Source organism: Lonchura striata, unplaced genomic scaffold, assembly GCF_046129695.1.
Source record: "Lonchura striata isolate bLonStr1 unplaced genomic scaffold, bLonStr1.mat Scaffold_82, whole genome shotgun sequence".
Taxonomy (NCBI): Eukaryota; Metazoa; Chordata; class Aves; order Passeriformes; family Estrildidae; genus Lonchura; species Lonchura striata.
The window spans coordinates 1,294,538-1,313,430 of record NW_027461187.1 but is presented as its reverse complement, the minus strand read 5'-3'; positions in this window follow the sequence as shown (position 1 = coordinate 1,313,430).

Genomic DNA, 18,893 nt, shown 5'->3' with positions numbered 1-18,893 from the left:
AACAGCCTTGCTGAGACATTTCGGTTTGGGCTAAGTACTGACATTGAAATATTAATTAGCGAATTGCTCCTGGGAATCACCTACACCCCCACCCACACTACCATTCTAGGACTGGGATGCAAAATAGAGAGACCAGTGGAATCACGGGAGGGGGTTTTGGGGATGAAAACACCCCTAAGTGGAAGGCTGGGCACAGTGGAGGGGGCTGGATGGGTGCGCTGCTTGGGGAAAAGGGAACCACATCCCTGGTCTGTGTCTGACCTGTCACCATAGCCTGCAGGGGACCAGACTGGACTGGGCTGTGGGAAGCAGGAACAAAGGAACAACTCTTCCTGGTGTTCCCAGGAGGGAAGGACAGGGGACAGCTGCTGCTGCACTTTGGCAGCAGGCTCTGCACATGCCCTCACCCTTCGGCTACCAGGACTTCAGACACAGACTGCACACCTCTTCACCTCCGGCTACCAGTGTGCCACGGAGACTCCAGGGACAGACTCTGCAGCCTTCTCGCCCTTTGGCTACTGGGAAAAAGCTACAACAGCGGGGGTGAGCTCTGTATTGAGCTCCCTTGCTCTGCTGATCTTTTGAATAAAGAGCTGAACATTAATAAAGGCACGAGCCCTGTTTACTACATGAAGGCCCCCAAAATTCCACTAAAAAGCCCCAAAATCCCCTAAAAATCACTGCTGTTGTGCCCCCGTCCCCCGAATCCCCCATACCCCATTCAGGGTGGGCCTGGGACTGCCTGGGACCCCCAGATCTCCATAGGACCCCCTCCAGGAACCCCAAATCTTCCCCAGAGCCCCCCGCCAAAGTTGGCCCAGGACCCCCTGAGAGCCCCCAGACCCCAATTGCACCCAGCCCAGGATGCCCCCTGAGACCCCCTGAGACCCTTCCCAAGACCCCCCCCAGGACCCTTCCAGGACCCTCCAGACCCCGCCCCAAACCCAACTCTGGACCCCCCAGCCTCTCCCCAGATCCCTCCAGGACCTCTCCCAAAAACCCCCAACCCCCCCCAGACCCTCTCTGGGACCCTTCCAGATCCCCCAAAGCCCCTCCCCAAAACCTCCAAAACCTCCTAGGACGCCACCAGGACCCCCCAAACCGCTCCCCCAACTCCGCCCAGACACTCCCAAGACCCCCCCTCCAGGCCCCTCTCAGGACCCATCCCCACCCCCCAGGTCCCCCCACAATGCTCCAAGACCCCTCCCCAGACTCTCCCTGACACCTCCAGGACCCCTCAGGATCCCCCACCCAAGAGCCCTCCAGGACGCCCAGACTGCCCCGAGGACTCCTCCATGAGCCATCCAGGACCCCCCAGAGCCCTCCCTAAACTCCCCCCGGATCCCTCCCCAAAGGCCCCCGATCCCCCCAGGACCCCTCCCCAGCCCCCCCAGCCCCTCCCAGCCCCCGGCCCCTGTGCGGAGCCCCCTCCCCAGCGTTGCGGCCCCCGCGGCTCCCGCGGCTCCCGCCTCTCCCAGCGCCTCCCCCGCTCTGGCAGCGCCGCCCGCAGGGCCCGCCCGAGCCCGGGGGGCGGGGCCGCCGGGGGAGGGGCGCCGCTCCCGGCTCCCTCTGATTGGCTGCAGCCGCGCGCTGATTGGTTGGTTCGGCACGGGGCGCGCCGCTATTGGCTGGAGGAGCCCGCGCGCGCGGGGCAGGCGGGAAATTGTCAGGGGAGCGCGGCTGAGGAGGGGCTGAGGTGGGGTCGGGGAAACTGAACGGGGGGTTTGGGGCGGCTCGGGGAGAAATTGGGGATTTCTGGGGAACTGACAGGAAATAGGCGTGTGTCTGCTGGGTTTGGGGGAATGAGGGGGCTTTAGGGAGCTTTGGGGGGAGCTTGAGAGCTTCTGGAGCGTTCTCCGTTGGGTTTAGGGGGATCTGAGGGTAATTGCGGGGGTCCGAGGGGACTTTGGCGGAGTTGTGAGAGGAACTGGGGGGATCTGGGGGTTCTGAGGTGGCTCTGGGGTCAATTTTGGGGTAAAGTGGGGGGATCTGAGGGTAATTTGGGGGCTTTAGGTGGGTCTGGGGTGGATTTGGGGCTCTGGGGACACCTAAAGGGGTGCCAGGGGGTGAAGGGGTCGCAGCCCCCCAGACGCCCCCTGAAGCCCCCCTGTCCCCACAGAGGGGTCCCGGCCCTGGCGGTGCAGGACCCCCGGCCCCAGCCCAGCATCTCCATCAACCACCTGAACCGGGACACCAAGGAGGACGGGGATGGCTGGGGGGTCCTGGGGGCTCTGAGAGTGTCCGTGCCTGTCCCCAGGGGCTCAGGCTGTCCCCTGGGTGTCCCCGAGCTGGAGAAGTCCCTCTGCGCCGTTTCCTCGCCGTTTGGGCAGATTTTGGACATTTTGGTGCGGCGCAGTCTCGGCCTGCGGGGCCAGGCCTTCCTCACCTTCAGGGAGATGAGCAGCGCCACCAACGCCCTGCGCTCCCTGCAGGGCTTCCCCTCCTGCGGCCAACCCGTGGGGAGACAGCGACTGGGGGAGTTCTGGCACTGGGGAAAGAACTGCAATGCTGGGGAAAAACCGCCAAACTCTGGCCTCAGATACCCCCAAAGTCCAACTTGGAATCCCACCAAACTCATTCACCCTGAACACCCCAAAGCTTCCCTTTCTATGACAAGCCCATGGTAAGACAGAAATGCTGGGTGAAATCCTGGAATTCTCATGGAAAAAACCCAAAATCCTGAGGAAAAAAAACAAACCCAACCAGGATTCCCCCCAAAATCCCATCAAGAATCCCTGAAATTGAGTTGGAAACACCCCTAAATCCAACCAGGAACCCCCCTAAGCTTCCCCTTCTATGACAAGTCCATGGTGAGACCCAAATCCTTGGGAAAATCCTGACATTTTGGGAAAAAATCCTGAAATTCTGGGAGAAATCCTGAATTCCTGGGGGAAAAACTCAAAATGCAGCCTCAAATATCCCCAAAATCCAACCAGGAACCGCCCCAAAGCTTCCCCTTCTACCAAATGTCCATGGTAAGAGACAAATCAGAGTAGAAGTCCTGGGATTTTGGGAACAATCCTGAAATTCTGGGAAAAACTCCAAAATCCTTGGGAAAAAACCCAAATCCAGCCTCAGTTATCCCTAAAATTCACCCTAACGCCCCCCCCCACCCGCCAAAGCTTTCCCTTCCGGGACAAACCAGTGGTAATAGCAGAATCTTCAGGCAAATACCCAAATTTTGGGAAAAATCCTGTAATTCTGGGACAAAAGCACAAAATTCAATTGGGAACCCACCCAAAATCCGTCCAGGAGCCCCCAAGAATTCACCCTGAATCTCCTAAACCTTCCCCTTCTACCCCACAGTGAGACCCAAATTCAGGGAAAAATCCACAGATTCTTGAAAAAACAGGAAATCTTGGGAAAAAGCCTGAAATCTGGGGAAGAAACGGAAATCTCACCAGAAATCCACCCCCCAATCCCCTGGGAATGACCCCAAATCCCTGCTGGAACCTCCCCAATTCCTCTGAATTACCCCAAAATCCTGCTGAAATTCCCTGAATTCCTTCTAGGACTTGCCAAAATCCCTCAAAAACGTCCCTGATTGCTTCTGGAACTGCCCCAGATCCATTCTGGAGCATCCCCAAATCCCTCCGAACTTCTGAAAATCCCTTGGAAGACCCCAAAATCCCTCTTGAAACTCTCCCAGATCCCCTCAGAATTCCCCCAGATCCCTCAGAAAGCCCCAGATCCCCTCTGGAGCCTCTTCCAGATCCCCCCAAAATCCTCGGGAACAAGCCCAAACCCCCCGAGCCGTCCCCAGCTCCCCCCGGAGTGATCCCAAATCCCCCCGGAGCCAGCCCAGGTCCCCTCTGGAAGCTCCCCGAGTCCCTCGGGAAGCCGCAGATCCCCGGGAGCCGCCGGGCAGCGCCGGGAAAGCCCAAAGCCCCGCGGCAGTGCCGCATCCCGGCCGGAGCTGCCCCGGGAGCCCCGCGGGGCCGGGGCCGGGGCCGGGATGCGCCGTCCCAGCGGATCCAGCGCGCCCGGCCGGGCTCGGCCAGCGCGGCCCAGGGCAGGGAGCGCTGGTGGGGCGGGAGCGGGAGCGGAGCGCGAACGGGACCAGCGCAGAGCCAAGGGGGGAGAGGCCCCGGCCCCACAGAGAGCGGGGCCGGAGCGCGGGGCCGGGCGGGGATGGCTCGGCGATTGTCCCGGGCGATTCGGGCACTCGCAGCGATCTCTGCGGGATTCTTGGGCTGCTCCTGGGAGGTTTGGCTGGGATTTTGAGGGAAGTTTTCGTGGGGATTTTTGGGGTGGATTTCCTCGCACTTCGGGTGGGATGTGATAGGACTTGGGGGCATTTTTTGGGGAATTTGAGAGGGGTTTGGTGGGATTTCGGCGCGGATTTTTTGAGTGTATTTGGTGTGGATTTTGCGGGGGTTTAGGGAAATTTTGGTCAGATATTTTGGGTGATTTGGTGGGATTTTTTGTGTGGATTTTGTGTGATTGGGGGATTTTTGGCTGCATTTTTGTACAAATTTTTCTCTGTGGATTCTGTGGGATTTTCATGGGGATTTAGTGGGACTTTTTGTGGGATTTTTGTGTGGCATTTAAGGGGATTTTGGGGGCGATTTTTATGGGGATTTTGAGGGATTTCTGTGAGCCTTGGGGTGATTTTTTGTGGATTTTTTTGGGTGAGTTTTGTGGGCTTTTGGGTGGAATTTTTGTGGAGATTTACCTGGGATTTTGTGTGGTTTTTCTGGCATTTTCAAGGAATCTACAGTGGAATTTTTGTGGGAATTTTATGGTATTTTTGGTGGGATTTTTTGTGAGGATTTTGAGTCGATTTCTATTGGATTTTGGGGAGTTTTGGGGGATTTTTTAGGAAGATTTTAGTTGGGTTTTGGGTGTTTTGGGGGGGATTTTTATGGGATTTTGATGATATTTTTGTGAGGACTTTTGGTGATATTTTTGTGAGGGTGAGTGGTGCCTTTGGTTCCAACCAACTTTCCTCCCCGAGCCAACGTTACCCACTCCCTCACACGTCCCCCCCGTGCCTTCCCACTGCCTTGTCCTGTCTGGGCTTCCACAGCCCCTCATCCCTTCGTGGCCCCGTCCCCTCAGGGTCTCCCCCAGCCTGGCCAACCTGATCCATCAAGAGGCACCTGGGAGCCCTCAGCATTCCAGGCAGCAACACACGGGCAGGAGGACACGGATGGCGCTTCCTGCCAGGGACAGGGCTTGTGGCCATCTCCAGGCACCGCTCTCACAGAGATCCCCACAGCTCCAGCCCCTGCCCATCTGCTCTGTGGGCAGCACAAAGGCTTCAGCAGAACCACCAAAGGCCAAGGGGCTTCTGGCCATTTTCCCTGCAACCCTGCATGCCTGGGCAGCTTGCTGAGCCCAGGAACCCTTTTCTCCCTCTTCCCCTAGGCCCTGCAGAGCCTGGGCAGCAAAAGAAAGATCCTGGGAGTCTGTCTATTACAACACATCCTATATTTCTATGCTAAAGAAAAACAAAAAGAAGAAAAGAACAATCCTAAAGAAACGAAACATTCCTGCTGGCTCGAGTGGCCCCAGCAGACAGAGCCTCTGGGATCAGCTCTCTGCAGAGCTGCAGCAGCGCAGCCAGCCGAGCCCCGACAGACGAGGCCGTCTCCTCCATGCCCTGCAGAGCCGATCATGCAGGCTGTGGAAGCGGGAATATCGAGCTCTCTCTATTCCCTGGAGGACAGACAATGTTTGAACTGCCAGGCTCGCAACGGCGACACTGATGTCATTGGCCGTGTCTTCTAGGGCTGAAAGAGAGAGGAACAGCGCCATGGTCAGTTCCCGCATCTGAGGGGACCCGAGGAGATCCCTGTGCCAGGGCCATCCCAGCCGGCTCTGGCTATGGCCAGCAGGGAGCAGGGACCAGCCGGATCAGCCCAAAGCTGCTGGCCACGAATCCCCCAGGTGCCCTGAAAGCTCTGTGTGCTCTGTCCACGCCGCCCCTGGTCTGCACAGGGAGCAGAGCCCTCCACAGCCGGGGCAGGGCTCGCAGCTCCCCCGCCAGCCCTCGCTGGCAGCCCGCTGCCCTCACTCACCCTCACAGATGAGCTGGAGCTCTTCCTTCCTCCCCCTCAGGTACCGCCCGGCCGTCCCTGGGAACACAGAGCCTGTCAGGCCCAGCGGCACAGCTCCCTGCCAGCGGCGCCGCCAGCCCTGTGCCCACACGCCCTCCTGGCCCAGCTCGTGGCTCACCCATGAACCTGACGGCCGCCTCTCGCAGGGGCTCCTGTGGGCTCTGCAGGTAGGGCAGGGCCCGGCGCAGGTGCTCGGCCACGCTGCTGCTGTCCTCTGCCAGCTGGAGAGAGCGACAGGAGGGAAGGGTTGGCCCCGCAGCCCCCCGGGCCGGGGCTCCATGGGCACCCGGCTCGGGCCGCAGGAGCCTGGAGCAGAGCCCGCGCGGCCTCGGGCTGCAGCAGCGGGCAGGGGCACAGCTGCCAGCCCGCACACCGAGCACCGCGCTCAGGGGCTGCTCCAGGCTGGGGCTGCGGCTTCCCGGCCCTCCTTACCAGGATCTCAATGAACCTCCACAGTTTCTCCTTCTTTACAGGTTTTTCAAGATCTCTCCTGTTCACGAATTTGGCCACACAAAGCAGGGTTTCCCAAGAAGCCTGGAGAGCAGTAGAGACACGGAAATGGCCCCGCAGCCCAGGATCAGCATCCCAGTGCCAGGGCCAGGAGGAGGATGCAGCCTGCCAGGCGCCAGGGCAGGAGGCAGCCGAGCCCCCTCCCAGGGCGACAGCAGCAGCCCGCGAGTCCTCACCTCTGCCACACTCTGATTCTCATCATGGCAGTGGAAGAAGAGTGGGAGCAGGCTGTGACACACTTGTGTCATCAGGAGCTTTTTCTCTTCTTCCACTACAGTAGACAGCAAGGCTCGAAATACAAACATTGAGATCCACTGCACATGCCTGTCATCCTGTGTAACAGGAAGGAAACAAGACCTTGGCATCAGCTGATTCTGGCCCACCTTGGCGCAGGCCTGCATCTCCACAGGGCACCAAGTGTCTGGGCAGCAGCCAGTGGCCGTGGCTGAGGGCACAGAGCCTTACGTGTTCAAAGAGTGGCAGGAGCACCTTAGCCAGCTGCAGGGCGATGGGGCTGGGTATTGGGGTGTCATTATCCAAGAACAAATCACTAAGTAGAACAATGCTCATCCTGACCACATCACTATCATTTTCCTGCAGGAGCTCCCCGAGGCTTTCGGTCAGGCTCCGCATTCTTTTGGCCTGTGCGGAACAAAAGTGTGTGAAAGGCCACCCTGCTGCCACAGGGCCTAGAGGCCAAAGGCCTGTCCCGCAGCCCTCGGGCAGCTGAAGTGGGAGGCAGGAGAGCTGGGAGCGGCTGACCCAGTGCCTGAAGACCAGCAACTGCGTTCCCCAGCACCACGCTGCCTGCACGGCTTCAGCTGCTGCCCCCTCCTTACCAGCGAGGGATTATCCCTGAGCAAGAGGAGGGCTCTCAGAACCTGGCGGCGCATCTCTGTGTGCTCACTCAGCAAGTGCCTCCACAAGAGATCCATGATGCTTTCACTGCATGCACTCAAGTCCAGGCAATGCAGGACCTGAAAGGCACAGGGCAGTGACAGGGAACCCGGCCAGCAGGAGCCCAGAACCGCACAGGGCGGGGACCAGGCAGCAGCGCAGGGCGTGGGCACCATCCCAGGCAGCTGCGGCTACGAGAGGGCAGAGAGCTGGGAGGCAGCGCCGGCCTTCAGACTCACCTCCACAAGGAATGCCAGGGCAGGGAAGTGCCAGTATGGCATCTCTTTGCTGAGAAACTCAAGGAGACAGCATGAGATGCTTTTGCACAAGCAGGTGGATTCATTGTGCATCTCTCTGCAAGGAGGAAAATGGGACTAAGATGTGGCAGCAGCTCTCTGGCCTCAGAGAGAAATAGATAAATTTCCCAGGCATCGCCTGAGAAAGTCTGAGAAGATCAGAGGAAAGAAAGAAAAAACATTCTTATCTTAACATGCTGCACCTCGTATTGTGAACATGTGGTATATGTTATGGAGATTTGTCTACCAAAGGGTGCTTTCTTAATTAACTAATGGTGATAGTGTTTAGACTAGAAAACACATTAAATCTACCTATATCATAACTATCTATAAGAACAATGGGTTTCCTAATAAAGTTAATTATTGATCAGACTTCTGCAATACATGGAGTCAGTGATAATGATTACCCGGCTGGGGGCCTGCTCCTACGACACCATGACACTGAGCCGGGGGGGAAGCCCCTCCCAGGACAGACTGACGGAGTTCTTGTCTCTATTCCCCACCCTGCTGGGGGACTTGGGCCCTTTGAGATGTGGCTGCTGCTGGGCACCCTCCTCTCCCAGCCTTTCCCAGTTTGCTTGGCCATCCCTCGTCCCTCTGGCCCACAGCCACGGGGACTGAGTGGGATACCCCAGACACAGAGCACAAATGCCGGGAGCAGTGGGGAGAAGGGGGTCTCACCTGGCCAGCAGACCCACGGCATAAATGTGGGTGTCAGCACAGAGCAGCGTGTCCCAGCCACGCTTGCGCTCCATTGACAACACTACATCCTCATAGTCCATTTGGCACAGCAGGGACTTCAGGGTCCTCACTGCAAACCTGAGTGCAGATCAAAGCCCGGGTCACACTGGGAACACTGGCTTCTGCCCTGGCTGTGTGGCAGGGACAGAAGGACTGGGATGGAGCACTATTTGGGGCTAGTGGCAAGGCCGTGTTCTTCCTGGCATCCCTTCCAGAAGGTATCCACCTCCTCTGGCATCTCTTTGGTTCTGAAGAGCACTTGGAAGAGCAGATGCAAAAATAACTGTGGGAAATGCTCCATCACTATATCTGGGACACAGCGCTCCTGGAGGATCTTCCACATCACCACAGTTGCCTGCAAAGGACAAAGCCCCCTGAGACCGGGCTCAGTGCCGAGGTGTTTGTGTGGCAGGGCCCGAGCACGGGAGGGAGAGGCCCGGAGAGCCACAGGGGGAGCAGCGGGCCTGGTGGCCCTGGAGCTGCCCCGAGGCCAGGTTTTAGTCCGGCGCCTGAGGCAGGGAGATGCAGTAGGGGAAGGAGGATGGAGAACTGCTGGACAGGTGGCCTTGGGGCCAGCAAAGTCCACTGGCAGAAACTCACAGCCAGGGCAAAGACAGTCATTCTGTTCCCATCGCAGGTGCTCATGCTGTGCTCTGGCCAGCTCCCCAGCACATCCAGGAGTATCTGCTGTGCCAGCTCTGCAGTCCAGGGTGTGCACATGATGGTCTTCCACATGGCCATGGCAGCTCTGCGGGGTTAGAGCTCTGTCTCAGGGCATCTCAGACACAGCACCGTGGCCTGGGCATCTCTAGAGGCCCGGGTTGACTGCCGGCTCTGCCTTTGCCCACTGCCCCTCTCCAGCAGCAGCCAGGCAGCCCAGCCCTGTGGGGACAGGCCCCTGTGGGGCAGCGAGGGAGAATGGCAGCAGGCTTGGGGCTGACATGCCAGGGCCTGGAAAGGGAGCAGCCAGAGGGCCCTGGGACTCTGTGTTGGTCAGACACCTGGGACAGGCTGTACAGGGCGATGGGCTGGGGTGAGCCCTGAGCCCTCTGGGCAGGTGGGCCCCGTACCTGTCACAGGATGGGGACACACGCAGGAGTGTCATTACTGCCTCATTTGGCTGCGCTTCTGTGAGATACAGCAGGGCGTTGTCCAGCCTGTGCTCAGCAGAATCATTGGCCATGAGCCACTGGTGGATGTATCTCACCATGCCGGGCACCTGGAGAAGGCACAGGGAGACTTGGAAAGCTGCCAGAGGGATCAGCGTTCCCAGGGTCCCCAGAGAAGTGCTTCCCTTCCCGCCGCACTGCGATGGCCTCAAAGGCTCACAGGGGCCAGCACTAGTGGCTTGGGAAGCCGTGTGACTCATGGGGGAATTGAAGCCTGGCCACAGCTGCTTACTTGCTCTGCTCTGGAAACACCCCTCTGCACAAGCAAATCCAGCAGGGCGGCACTGGTCTCATGTCCGAGGAGCTCTGAGTATGCTCTGAGCCCAGGGCCCATGGCGCCGGTCTCTTCCTGCCGAATTCTCTTGATGAATTTGCAAACGAGCTGTAGGAGAAGAGCAAGAAGCCATGGGGTGCTGCAGGTGTGCTGCTGGGCTGAGCAGTGACAGCAGGCCCAGCCCAGGTGGGGATGGCTGCAGGTACCTGCGCTGTTCTGCGGAAGCGGCCACGGGTGCGTTCCTGCTCTCGTGTGCGCTGCACGGCTGCACCTGGCAAAGAGCGAGCGCAGCCCGAGCTGAGGGGCTGCCGGAGAGGCCGGAGAACACAGCCCAGCCCTGCGCTGCCCAGGCAGGGACAGCCCCGTGACGGCCCAGGGCATGGAGCACGGCTGTGGGGTGTCTGCCCGGCCCCTATTCCATCCTGTCCATGGGCATGGCCCCAGGGGATGGGATGGGATGGGATGGGATGGGATGGGATGGGATGGGATGGGATGGGATGGGATGGGATGGGATGGGATGGGGCCAAGCTGGCTGAAGGCACCAGCCCTGTGGCCTGGCTCTGCCACTCACCCTCCTGCGCTGCATGGAAAGGCATCACCTCTTCAGTCTCCTGTGCTCGGGCAGCTGCAGGGTCGCCTTCTTCCTCCTCCATCCAGGTCAGCTTGGGCACTCTCAGGGCTCCCTGCCCCATGTCACTGACTGGATTTCTGGCTACCCTCAGGAGAGATGCCTTGGAAAACTCTGGGCTACCAAGTCCCACGCTCTGCCCTCGAGGGCACCTTCAGAATTGAAGCTTTGGAAGGCCACAGGTCACAGAGTCCTGCGGTCTGCCCTCGAGGTCAGCTGCAGTAACAGTGCCTGAGAAAAGCTCCGGGTAGTGCAGGAACGAGCGCGCTCTGCCGGGACTCCTCACAGCACCGCTCTGTCCCGTCCTGTCCCGTCGCCTGCTCCGAGCACTGTGGCGTGCTCTTGCCACTTCCAGCTCCTATGTCAGCACGTGTCACAAAGGGCCCTTGGAAACCCAGCTCCATTCCATGCTGCACCTTTGTCCTGGGTTGTAAGATAAGCTTGTATTCTATTTGCCATCTGTTGAAGGCAAACCTGTTGGACAGGTTTTGTTATCTTTTCCAAGAACCGGTTTTGCTCCTAAGAGGTAATGGTTTGTTAGTGGGCCATTGACTGATTCAATGCAGGGCTGGTAACATAACACCATGCTATTGTGAGATGTTCCACCCAGAGGGGGAAGCCAAGCACTCTTTTATTGGGGTATAAAGGGGTAGCTTTTGGGGAGAGAGGCAGCTCGTGCTCTCTTTTCGCAGGATTCCCAGGGAAGCAGCTCTCTTCGGCGGCACTCGCAGCGAAGCTGCCGGAGCGCGCTGAGGCGACGGCGGCGGAGCTCAGAGGCAACCCCGGCACAGAGGAAGACCGGCCCCACTGCCACCAGATCTTCAGAGGAAAACTATACCCTTCTAAAGATCACCACTGCAGCTGCAATTCATCAACCACTGCAAGGGGAGCAATTGTCCCAGCAGGACTGCTACTGGTACCCCGAATTCTCAGGTTCTGGACTTTTTCACTGGTTTTGTTTGTACCGATTGCATTTGCCTTTTCAAATTGTTGTCTAGTTTTCTCCTAGTAAAGAATTGTTACTCCCATTCCCATATCTTTGCCTGAGAGCCTTTTGATTTAAAACTCCTAGTAATTCAGAGGGAGGGGGTTTACCTTCTCCATTGCACAGGAGGCTTTAGCCCTCCTTCGCAGACTCCTGTCTTGTCGAACCAAGACAACCGTGTCAGCAAGGGCCCTTGGACACCGGGCTCCATTCCATGCTGCACCGTGTCACAAAGGGCCCTTGGAAACACTGCCACCTGCCCTGGGGCTGCCCCCTGCCCACCCAAAGTGGCCCAGGTTGGAAGGAATCCCTGGCCTCAAGTGTCTGAGACAGCCCAGCAGGATCTTTAGGAAGGGCTCAGACCATCAGCAAACGCTGCCCTGCTCTGTGGGCTCAGGGCAGCAGCAGGAGCCCCCAGGGCTGCCGACACAGCCGCGCTGGGAAGGGCACAGGGTCTTCCACAGAAGCTGCCACGGCCTCCTCGGGACACATCCCGGCTCATGGCCATCCCAAACCCACAAGTGTGACACGGACAAGGAACGTGTGGGCCAGGGCAGGAATGCTGCTCTGAGCCCTGGGGCCTGGGGAGCGCTGGCACCAGCAGGTGAGGCAGTCCCTGCCCAAGCAGACCTGCCACCCCCGAAGCCCTGGCAGGGCTGGTGCCATCTCCTGCCCCAGAGACCTGTGTCCTTGGGGGCTTCTGTGCCAGAGGGAGCCAAAGCCCAGGTGCACTGGGGGCTGTGCTCCGTCCTGCAGGGGCTGTTGGCAGGAACACCTGGAGCAACTGCTGGCAACAATGAGTAGATGGCAAAATGGTTACCCCTGCCCCGGTGTAGAGATCTAAGTGGCCAATAGAGTACAGCTCTCCCCTCTTGTTCCCTGCAGCAGAATCAGGACCATGAACAGAAGCCGTCACAGATATTCCTTCTGCGTCCCATAAGCAAAGCTGTGCCAAGTCACAGATGCTGCCTTCAAATGGACTCAAATTCCCGCCTAGACCTCTCTCCTCCCAGACAACTCCTTCCCCAACACACCTCCAACACCAACACCCTGCAAACACCGCACAGAAGCCCTCAACATCCTGCCAGGACCCCCAGCTGTCCCCATCCCTCCGCAGAGTTTCCCTCCCTCCCGCAGACCCCCTGGTTCCCTGACATGCCATGGGATGGCACTCAGGAGGATCTGCTCCAAGGCCTTCCCCGGCAGCAAGCTCAGGCTGCCAGGCCTATGGATCCTGGATCATCCTTCCCACCGAGCCTTCCATTGGCACGGCTCTTCCATTGGCACATCTGCGCTCAGCTGGGACTACTCCGCTCACCCAGGGCTCCTGGTACAGGATGGAGAGCAGCCTGGCAAGCTCTTTCTCCAGCTCCCTCTGTGCTCTTGGGGAAGGTAGAACCTTCCACAGGAAAGCAACTGCTGCCAGAAGGAGTGGGTGGCATCAGGCAGCTCTGGGGAAGCCCCTCAGGAATGCTGTATCCTGAGGGAACACTGTTGGCCTTGACCTGTTGGCACCTGCAGAAGCTTCAAATCAGCTGCCTCAGCTTCCAGGGCCTCTCTTGGCCAGCATCCTGACGTGGATGCAGGACAGCTGCCAGGCACTGCTGGGACCCAGCGGGACAGGACCGGCTGTCTCGTGTCCACACAGCATCCCTGATACAGCCAGGGCCATCCCGAGAGCAGACAGACGCTCACAGGCCAGCAGAGAGGAGCAAGGAGCCCTGGGCTCCTCTCAGGGTACCTCAGCTGGGCTCGCTCCACCACACGCCCCCCTTGGAAGGCCTGCTGATGCCCAGCTGCCAGAAATGCCTACCTTGTGCTCTCCAAGATGCACAGGGAGAGCCAGTGAGCAGGGCACTTGGGAGGCAAACCTTCCAAGCCTTTTCTGAGGCCAGGCACACACCAAGATCAGCCAAGACTCTCCACCACTCTGCCTGGCCACCCAGCCCAGCTCTGTGCTGGCCCTGGGCCACAGCAGCTCCCAGCAAGCAGGAGGCAAATGCATCTTGCCAAGAGTTGAAACACAGCAGACAGGGAAGATGTGAAAAGTGAGTGTGTAAAGGCCTTTTAATTCACAGCTCCCACAGAGAGCTTTGGGGCTCGTGGCTGGACAGAGATGTTTCTGCTCACCCCTCTCTCCAAAGGGGGGTAACACACACTGCTGCAGGTGCTTGGGTTGGTCTCTTCAGGTCCAGGTGGATGCCAAACCTGCTCTTCACAGGCTTCTCCCTTGCCCTGCCCCTCTGCCAGTTTTCTCTAAAAACCCCACAGCCCTGCCTTTGCCCTGTCTTTTGGGGGTAAGAAATGGATTCCGGAGCTTTGTGAAACCAAGCCCCGTCTCGTTTGTTCCTGGCACCCACAGCTGCACTCTCCCTGGACACCATGAACTCAACTTCTGGAGGATTTGTGGGTTCTGGGGGAATTTTGGGCAGTGTTATCCATCTCTTTGCACTCCAAAAGCCAAGAGGAATGAATTTGTCATCACAAGACCACTCAATCCCACTAAAAACAACTGAATTTTAACCTATAAAGGCACAATCCCACCTCAAATTTCATGTTTTGACCTGAAAAAAACTCAATCCCACAGAAAGCTCACTTGATTCCACAGCTGCCAGGGTGAGATGGGGTTGGGAGGAGATTGGGAGAAGTGGGATCCCAGTTTGGAGTGGTGGGATGTATTTGATAGCAAAGAAAACTTTCAGAGTTACTGATTTATGTCCCCTTCATTTTCAGTCAGTTCTGTTTGTAGAGTGGCTCCTTCTCAGCTGATTAAATTCCTATAAAAATCATTTTTTTAAAATCAGCTGGCCCAAACAATCCAAAAACCAACATTCATATAAAACCACCCATCTGCAATTATATTTTTTAAAACTATTTACATTTTTTTAGAGTGTTTAAGGGTATTATTAAAGTTTAATTGTTTGGTTAAATTGTATGAGACATTATAGTGGTGTTTGGTTTCGTGTTTAGTATATCTGTAGTATGAATTGTTTTACTAAGGTGTGTTCGAGTGTATGTTTAGATTGGCCGGTGCTGCGAGAGGCGCTGGGCTCTGCCTGGCAACTGATGAGTCAGAGCCGTCCCGGGCGCTGATTGGCTGAAAATCGCCAGGCGGGACCAGCGCCGAGTTCCTGCCTGGGAACTGAATCGTCATCAACGCCGCGCGCTCTGATTGGCCAGGATCTGCTTCGGGGCGGGGCCGGGAGGAACTGGGGACCCCCAGGAGCCCCCCGGGTTTGGGGGTTTCCATCCCCCCTCGGCCCCCGGGGCGGCCTTGGGGCCACCCCAACACCCCCAAAATGGGGAGGGTCCCCGGAGCCGCTTGGAAGCCCCAAAAATGGGCTGGAAGCGGCAGGAGCCGCCCCAAGAAGGGATTGAAGGGTCCGGTCCGGGAATGGCTCCATCCGGATTGGGGCGGGCTGGGATTGAGGGAGGGTCCGGTCAGCGGCTGCGGAGGGGCTGTGACTGGGGAGGGGTCCGGGATTGAGGGGATGGGTCCATTCCGGGACTGGGGCAGGATCGCTCCCTGGGGGTGGGCTCCATTATTGAGTCAGGGTCTCTCCCCTTCCCGATCCCAATCCCGTTCCCGGATCCTGTTCCCGATCCCAATCCCATTCCTATTTCTGTTCCCGTTCCCGGGCCAGTTCCCGATCCCGATCTCATTCCCAACCCCATTACACTCCCACTCCGGATCCCGATCCCATTCCCGTTCCTGTTCTCGATCCCGATCCCACCCTTGTTTCCAGGGAATGGCTCCTATCCCAACCCCGACCCCAAACCCAGGGGGTCAAACATTGGGGTCAAACACCCCAAATCCCAACACTGGGAGGGGAGAGGTCAAACACCCCCAAACCCAAACTCTGGGATGTCAACCTCCCCCCTGCCCCAAACCCCAAATTTTAGGATCAAACCCCCCAAATCCCAGATCCTGGGGTGTCAAACACTCCTCAATTCCCAAACGTTGGTGTTAAACCCTCCTGACCCGAAATCCTGGGTTTCAAAATATTTGGGGTGTCCAACACCCCCAATTCCCAAAGTCTGGGGTCAAATACCCCAAATCCCAAATCCTGATGTGTCAAACACCCCCAGCCCCCAAAGTTTGGGGTTAAATCCCCCAATCCCCGACTCCTGGGGTTTGAAATATCTGGGTTGTCCAACCGTCCTCCTCTCCAAAGGCTGGGGTCAAACCCCTCAATTCCCAAACTTTGGGGTCAACCCCCCCTAATCCCAAACCCTGGGGTGTCAAATCCCCCTGATCTCCTCCACTTTGGGGTTAAATCCCCCAAAATCAGTTGGTCAATCCCCCCAGTTTCCAAATTTTGGGGTCTAAACACCCAAACCCCAAATCCTGGAGGTTGAAACACCTGGGTTGTCCAACCACCCTGATCCCAACGTTTGGGGGTGAAACCCCCTGATCCCCAAATCTTTGGAAAAAAAAACAAAATCCCAAATCCTGGGCTGTCAAACTCCCCCGTTCCCGAAGTTTGGGGTCAAAAACTCCCAAAGCCCGAAGTGTCAAACCCCCCTAAAACCCCAGATTTTAGGATCAATCCTCCCAGTCCCCAAAATTTGGGGTCATGACCCCCCCAAATCCACTCCAGCCCTGGGGGACACAGTGGGGTTTGTTTGGGGTTATTTGGGGTTTGTTTGGGGTTATTTAGGGTTTGTTTGGGGTTATTTGGGGTTTGTTTGGGGTTTTTGGGGTTTGTTTGGGGTTTTTTGGGGCAGCTCCAGGTGCAATGTCTGCAGAAAGACCCTGGGTACAACACTGGGAAAAAAAGGGGAATGGGTGGGAATTGGGGGATTCAGGATGGGGAAAGATCCTGCGTGGGAAAAGGGGATCTAGGGTGGACAGGGAAGGATTTGGGATGGGAAAAGGGGATTTGGGATGGGGAAGGGGAATGAGGTGGGGAATTGGGGTGGAAAAGGGAGATTTTGGTATTGGAGAAGGGATTTGGGGACAGACAAAGGATGTGGGGAGAAAAAAGAATTTGTCATGGGAAAAGGAGGATTTAGGTTGGGAAAAGAAGGATTTGGGGTCAAAAAGACATTAGGGATTAAAAGTGATTTTGGGGTTGAAAAAAAAAGGAGGATTTGGGATAAAAAATGAGGATTTGGGATAGAAAAGGAGGATTTAGGATAAAAGAAGGATTTAGGATAAAAAAAAGAGAGGATTTTGGGTGACATGAGCTGGATTTACCTGGGGGAGTGGGGGCATGCAGGGGGTTTGGAGCAGGGTCAGGACCATTTTTGGGGCAGTTTTCTGAGATTTTGGAGTATTTTCTTGGAATTTGGTGGCGGGTCTATGGGATTAGGGTGCAGTTTTGTGGGATTTAGGGTGTTTAGGGGTCGTTTTGAGGGATTTTTGGGTGCTTCTATGGGATTTGGGAGCACTTTTATGGGATTTCAGGGTATTTCTATGGGATTTTGGGGTGGTCTGGAGGGACTGCAGGGTGTTTCTACGGGATTTTGGGGCAGCTTGAAGGCATTTGAGGTGTTTTGGGGCATGTTTAGGGTATTCTGGTGCAGCTTTGAAGAATTTTGGGGTGGTTTGGAGGGATTCCAGGGCATTCCTCTGAGATTACAGGGTGGTTTGGAGGGAATTGGGATGTTTGGGGGCAGATTTTGGTTATTTAGGGGCGGGTTTGAGGCAGTTTTTTAGGGGTATTTCAGGCCCGTTTTTTGGGGGTTCGGGGTTATTTTGGTGGGGTTTGGGGTGTTCTGGGTCACTTTTGGCGAAGGAGATCTCCATGGGTGGCTCTGGGTGATGCTGGAGCCCTGCAGGGCCTCGCGGGTGGCGCCCGCCTGCACCTCGGTGTCCAACTGCAGCGAGGCGATGTCGCGGCGCCCGGGCACCAGCGCAGCTCCTGGAACCCCGGGAACCTGGGATGGGAACGGGGCCAGGAGAGCCCGGAACACCCGGGAACCTTCCCCAGACACCCGGGAACCTTCCCCAGACACCCGGGAATGTTCCCCAGACACCCGGGAACCTCCCCCAGACACCCAGGAATGTTCCCCAGACACCCGGGAACCTCCCCCAGACACCCGGGAACCTTCCCCAGACACCCGGGAATGTTCCCCAGACACCCGGGAACCTCCCCCAGACACCCGGGAACCTTCCCCAGACACCCGGGAATGTTCCCCAGACACCCGGGAACCTCCCCCAGACACCCGGGAATGTTCCCCAGAAACCCGGGAATGTTCCCCAGACACCCGGGAATGTTCCCCAAAAACCCAGGAACGTTCCTCCAGAAATCTGGGAATGTTCCCCCCAAATCCAGAAATGCCATAAAAAAAAAAAAAAAAAAAAAAAAAAAAATCCTGAAATATTCTCCCAGAAATTCAGAAATTTTCCCCGAAGAAATCCAGAAATGATGCTCCAAAGAATCTTGGAACATTCCCAAAAACCTAGGAACTTCCTCCAGAAAATCCAGAAAATACTTCCCCCCAAAAAAAGCCAAACCCAACTCCATTGCCCATCCAGAAACATCCCCAAAAATTGCAGAAACATTCCCAAAAATCCAGACATTCCCCTTCAAATACTATCCATAAATCCCTCCCCTCAAAAAATTCAGAAATTCTTACCTAAAGAATCCAGAAATTTGCCCCCCAAATTCAAGAAATTTCCCACAAAAAATCCAGACAAAAATCCTGTATTTCCTCCCCCTCAAATCCTGGTATTTTCCCCCAAAATCCAGAAATTTCTCCCTAAAACCCCAGACATTCCCGCCCCCACAAATCCTGATATTGTCCCAAAAAAAATCTAGTCCCAAGCCCCCTAAGCCTCTCACCCCCCAAGCCCCAAAATCCCGCAGTGCCCCAAAGCCCGGCCGGAATGCCGGAATGCCGGGATTGCCCCAGATCTCCCTGGCTGAGGAGAACGGGGAGCATCAGCTCCTGGGGCTGCTCAGGGAGCTGGGCAGGAGCAGGATGTGCTTCGGGGCTTTGCCACAGCTGGGGGAAATGGGAGACAAAGCCCAAAAGCTGCCCCAGAGCTACCCAAAGTCACTCTGGATACGCAACACAAAATCTGCCACAAATCCCACCAAAATCCTGAGAAAACCCACAAAACTCACACCAAAATACCCAAAAAACCCCACAAAAATCTCCCTTTAAAAATCCCCCAGGAACCCCACCAAAATATAATGAAAATCTCCTCAAAATCCTCACCAAAAATCCCACCAAATCCCCCCAAAATCACACCCAAAAAATCACAACAAAATTCCAGAAGAATCCCCCCAAATCCCCACAAAAAACCCACAATGAATCCTCAAAAATCCCACAAAATCCACCCAAAATCCCCACAAAAAATCCACAAAAATCCACTGTAG